Consider the following 6000-nt stretch of genomic DNA (forward strand, 5'->3'; position numbering starts at 1 on the left):
ATCTGAAAATTGCAGCATTAAATATTTATAAGTATCTCAAAGGTTCAGATCATATGCATTGTCTTTAAAGTCCTTATATATGTCTTATAAACCCTATTTATCCAGTTTCACACTATGGCCTAATGAGCCTGTGGGTTTGCTTAAATTATAAAACCTGTCTCTTATGTTATTGTTTCACAGGTTCATTCCTTTATAAGTATGAATTAAGAAATAGTCACTAAACAAAAAAAGGGAACATGGTTTTAGTTTTATAATTGCCCATATCTATGTAGGAAAAAGTTCACTATTGCCAGCTATCTTTTATTTAAGTACTTAAAAAATAGTAACTAATATATTAGCCATAATATTCAGGACTGGTTAGACTAAAGAAGTTTATATTTCCATATGTTTGATTAGTAACAGCTTCAAATATGCTCTTCGCAAGTATGCTAACAAGAATGACTAGCCAAAGTGAGTTGGGTTAGTAAAATTTTACTGTTCTTGAAGGCTAGGGATATAGCTCAGTGATAGAATGCATACTTAGTTCAGAGAGGCAAATGGTACATGTTTTCTCTCATATTTAGATGCTAGACCTAAAATACATGGGGTCATAATAAATTATACAGCATTCTAGGCATTCTCACAGAGTGAAACCAAAGGAGAATACACTTCTTTTTTTTTTGCCAATCCTGGGGCTTGAACTCAGGGCCTGGGCCCTGTCTCTAAGCTTCTTTTGCTCAAAGCCCAGCATTCCTACAGCCCTCTGTGCAGGAAGGACAGGGGCAGCCTCACCTTTCACATAGTTTTAATATGGGGTCTTCTTTGGCAGGTATAGAAGGAAATTGATGAGATGTGGAATGATGTGTCTCATTAAAGAGTTGAGTTTTTTGTTTCTTTCTTTGTTTGTTGTGCTGGTTCTGGAACTTGAACTCAAGGCCTAGGTGCTACCTCTGAGCTGTTGTTTTTTCCTCAATGCTAGTGCTCAACCACTTCAGCCACAGCTCCACTTCTGGCTTTGTGGTGGCTAATTAGAGATTAGAGTCTCATGGACTTTGCTGCCCAGGCTGGCTTCAACCTCTGATTCTCAAATCTCCACCTCCTGAGTAGCTAGGATTACAAGCATGAGCCACTGCCACCAAGCTGAAGAGTTCTTTTTGTTGGAGGTGATTGTTAAAGGGCTTGAAATCAGGGTGTCAGCACTGTCCCTGAGCTTTTATGTTCAAGAATAGTGCTCTACACTTCCTGCCACAGGTCCACTTCTGGTAGTTAATTGGAAATAAGAATCTCACCAACTTTCCTGCCTGGGCTTACATTGAACTGCTATCCTCAGACCTTAGCCTCCTGAATAGCTAGGATTACATACATGAGTCATCAGCACCCAGACCTAAGAGGTTTTGTTTTTGTTTTTTACAGTCCTGGGCTTGAACTCAGGGCCTGGCCACTGTGCCTGAGCTTCTTTTGTTCAAGGCTAGCCCCTGTGTTCCTCTTAAGAGCATCCTCGGGGCTGAGAATATGGCCTAGTGGCAAGAGTGCTTGCCTCCCATACATGAAGCCCTGGTTTCGATTCCTCAGTACCACATATATAGAAAAGGCCAGAAGTGGCGCTATGGCTCAAGTGGCAGAGTACAGGCCTTGAGCAAAAAGAAGCCAGGGACAGTGCTCAGGCCCTGAGTCCAAGGCCCAGGACTGGCAAAAAAAAAAAAAAAAAAAAAAAAAGAAAAGAAAAGAAAAAGAGCATCCTCCTTCTGAGCTGGGAATGTGGCTCAGTGATGGAGTACTTGCCTAGCATACATGAAGCCCTAGGGCCCATTCCTCAGTACTGCATAAACAGAAAAGGCAGGAAGTGGCGCAGTGGCTCAAGTAGTAGATCACTAGCCTTGAGCAAAAGAAGCTGAGGCACAGTGGACAGGCCCTGAGTTCAAGCCCCAGGACTGGCAGAAAGAGAGAGAGAGAGAGAGAGAGAGAGAGAGAGAGAGAGAGAGAGAGAGAGAGGAACAAAAGGTGCAATCTCTACATGATTCTGATCATATAAAATAACATTTATCAAAGTGAACTCCAGGAAGTAGAAACAAGTGTTTTTTTAATTTGCTGCTGTTTTTGCTTTCTTTTCATTTTGTCTTGTTTGTTCATCTATCTGTCTTTGGAAGGGTAAGGGGTGGCACAGAAATAGAGGTACAAACAGTGAACAAATGCAGTAGTGGTACACATGAGACACTGTTGAAAATGAACTATACAACTTGTGGATGGGAGGGAAAAACTTGGAGAGAACAAGGGAAGGGATAACATTGTCCAAAAAGAAATATACTCTTTACCTGACCTATGTAACTGTAACCCCTCCGTACATCATTTTTATAACAAAAATAAATAAATAAAAGAATGCATGCTTAGCATAAGAGGCCCTGGGTTCAACTCCCAGTACCCTCACCCTTCACCCCCTAAAGAAGACTTTATTTTGTTGGATGCTATGGAGAAAATAAAAGAAATATCAAAATAGTTCATGCTTTTAAGAAAATGAAACTAGCTATACCAATGGCTCATTCCTGTAATCCTAGCTACTCAGGAGGTTGAGATCTGAAGATTATGGTTCAAAGTCGGCCAGGCAGAAAGGTCTATGAGAATCTTATCTCCAATTAAACAGCAAAAAAAATGGGAGAGCTGTGGCTCAAGTGATAGAGTACCAGCATTGAGCTGAAAAGCTAAAGAACAGTATGTAAACCCTGAGTTCAAGCCCTAGTACCAACATGAGATTTTCTAAAAAGTAAAGAAGAAAACTTCACAGGAATAAAACCACCAGCAGACGGTTAGTCATAACATACATACGAAACCCCAGAAAACAAGTTTTCAGACAACTCAGTCAACAGTAGGTATAGAATTGTAGTTCACAAGGTGAACTACAGGAAGCTTAAATCTTAGGATGGGCTAGATCTCACAAAATAAGTACAACTTAAAGGACTCTTTAATCTACATTTCGAGTAAGAGAAAGAGCAAGAAAGACATGATATCTGGGGAATATGGTGTAATGCTAACAGGTAATAAAGAAAAATTGCTCAACTTCTATTTGTCTCTCTTGTCAATAGACTTTATGAGCTAGGAAGTAGTATTTTTTTAAAGAGTGACTTACTAGTTACTCAGGAGTCTGAGATCTGAGGATCACAATTCAAAACTGGCAGGAAAGTCCATGAGAGTCTTACCTCCAATTAACTACCAAAAAGCCTCAAGTGGAGCTGAGACTCAAGTGGTAGAGCTTTCAGCAAAAATCTCAGGGACAGTGTCAGGCCCTGATTTCAAGCCCAGAACACACATACATACAGACACACAGACACACAGACACACAGACACACACACACACACAGACACACAGACACACACACACACACACACACACACACACACACACACACACTGACCTGGAACTAAGTACTGATTGAATCCACTTATTTATAAGAGGATTGAGTAGCTTACAAAGGCTCTCTAAACCTAGACTAAGATTTTCTTTGGTGGGTTGTATGTAAATATTTTGGTGGTACTAGGATTTGAACTCAGGACCTCATGCTTGCTAGGCATGTATGATTCCCCTGAACTACTCCTCCAACTCTAGACTAAATTTCTTGAGAAAGGCTGAAAAGAAGTATCAAAGTATGGACCAGGCAGAGGCAAACTAGGCAAACTAAAGTTAAAACTAGATCTGGTGTTTTTAGTACGAAATGAACAAGCTCCTTGTACAGATGAAATAGAAAAATCAATGACAACAATGCAAAGAAAGCTGCTGACAGTGGGACACAAGACAGGAGAGTAAAGACTGGCTAGATGTGCCAGTGGCTCAAACCTATAATACTAGCTACCAAAGAGGCTCAGACCTGAGGATCTGAGTTCAAAACCAACCTAGGCAGAGATGTTGGTGAGACTCTTCCATTAACCACAAAAATCTAGAAGTGGAGATGTGGCTCAAGTGGAAGAGTGCTAGCCTTGAGCAAAAATGCAAAGCAAGAGTGCAAAGCCCTGAGTTCAAGCCCCAGTACTGGCGTGCGTGTGCGTGTGCACGCACACACACACACACATAATTTACTGATTGAAGAAATGGGAGATTTATGAAAAAAATGGAAATGAAAATATATCAATTACTTCATCTGTTATAAGAGCAATCTTCCTTGATTTGGTAAATAAGGAATAATACTTGAGTTTTTTATTTGAAGTTATAAAATATACTATAGAAGAGTTAAAGAACTAAAATCACATCTAATAAAAACTGATTATGGAAAATAGGTAACATTATAGGTACATTAAATTCATTTTCATAGCAGGGAATTTTACACATTTTACACTGATAAAAACAAAGATATGCCCGGCGCCGGGGACTCACAGCTATCATCTTAGCTACTCAGGAGGCTGAGATCTGAGAACTGAGATTAGAAGCAAGCCCAGAAAGACAAATCCAAAAGACTTTTGCCTCAAATTAATAACAAAACAAAACAAAAAAACATAACTAGAGGTGTGGCTCAAATAGTAGAGTGAAAAAGCCAAATGAGATAGTGCAGCTGAGTTCAAGTCTCAATACCAGCAAACAAAAAAGCAGTTCCATACTGAATGCTTTAATTTGTATATGAGATGATGTCAGGGAGATAGGGGATGGGGGCAGATGGCAGAGGCATTATTGGCTTTTTTGAAGGACTGTAGCTTTCATTACAGCACAGTAAAGAACTTACCAAATGTGAGCTGCACACAGATTACCAAGGTTCACATGAGAATGGCCGAGGCAGTTTCTGAGATTCTCCTGTCCTTGCAAGATGTCAGGTGAACACGTTAGAAGTGGCAAGGGCAGCTTTCCAGTGCAGGCTATAAGCTACATTCGAAATCTCAGAGCACTGGAGACTTTGCTGATGTGGTGGATGGGTTCACCTCATCTTGGTAATTTCCTGAAGATGAGAAAGATCTCTTACCATTAGACTCACCTGAAATTATACCCGGCAGTAATATATATATATATTTCTATGCATCACAATTTTTTTTTTTTTTGGCCAGTGCTGCGGCTTGGACTCAGGGCCTGAGCACTGTCCCTGGCTTCTTTTTGCTCAAGGCTAGCACTCTGCCACTTGAGCCACAGCGCCACTTCTGGCCATTTTCTGTATATGTGGTGCTGGGGAATTGAACCCAGGGCCTCATGCATAGGAGGCAAGCACTCTTGCCACTAGGCCATAGCCCCAGCCCCATGCATCACAAATTTTAAAGCAATGCTCTGGGGTCCAATTTCAGCCCAGAGTCCTCCTCATGAAGGTGGCAACTTTTGAGTTGTGGGCCTAGGACATGAATTTCTATGCTACACCATTCGAGAGCTTCATCTTAATATATTTTCTAAACTGCCTTTGTCCTATACGTTCCAGTCACTTATTGTAACGTGTTCTGCTTTGATGCCACTTGTGCTCTACCCTATGGTTTAATGCCAACCTTCCTTCGCTAACCCTGCAAGAGACTGCAGCTCCCACTTTGTGCTGCCATGTCCTCAGGCTCCATGGGGCTGCTGTTCATATGTGCTGAAGATGAAATCTCTCAATTAAGGTCAGGAGGGGAGGAAGTGTTTTAACTAGCCTTTGCTTGGAAGAATTTATTTAATACAAGTATTATCTTTGAGAATAAAACTATCCTGAGGATTGAACCCAGAGTCATAGGCTTGCTAGGTGAGTGAGCACTCTACCCTTGAACTATAACCTCCGCACTATTTTTTTTTTTTTTTTGGCCAGTCCTGGGGCTTGGACTCAGGGCCTGAGCACTGTCCCTGGCTTCTTTTTGCTCAAGGCTAGCACTCTGCCACTTGAGCCACAGCGCCACTTCTGGCCATTTTCTGTATATGTGGTGCTGGGGAATTGAACCCAGGGCCTCATGTATATGAGGCAGGCACTCTTGCCACTAGGCCATATCCCCAGCCCCCCCGCACTATTTTTGGTTGGTTGTGAGGCTTGAACACTGGGCCTGGGTGCTGTCCCTGAGCTCTTCAACTCAAGGCTAACACTCTACCATTTGAGCCAC

This window comes from Perognathus longimembris, chromosome 2, assembly GCF_023159225.1.
Source record: "Perognathus longimembris pacificus isolate PPM17 chromosome 2, ASM2315922v1, whole genome shotgun sequence".
Taxonomy (NCBI): domain Eukaryota; kingdom Metazoa; phylum Chordata; class Mammalia; order Rodentia; family Heteromyidae; genus Perognathus; species Perognathus longimembris.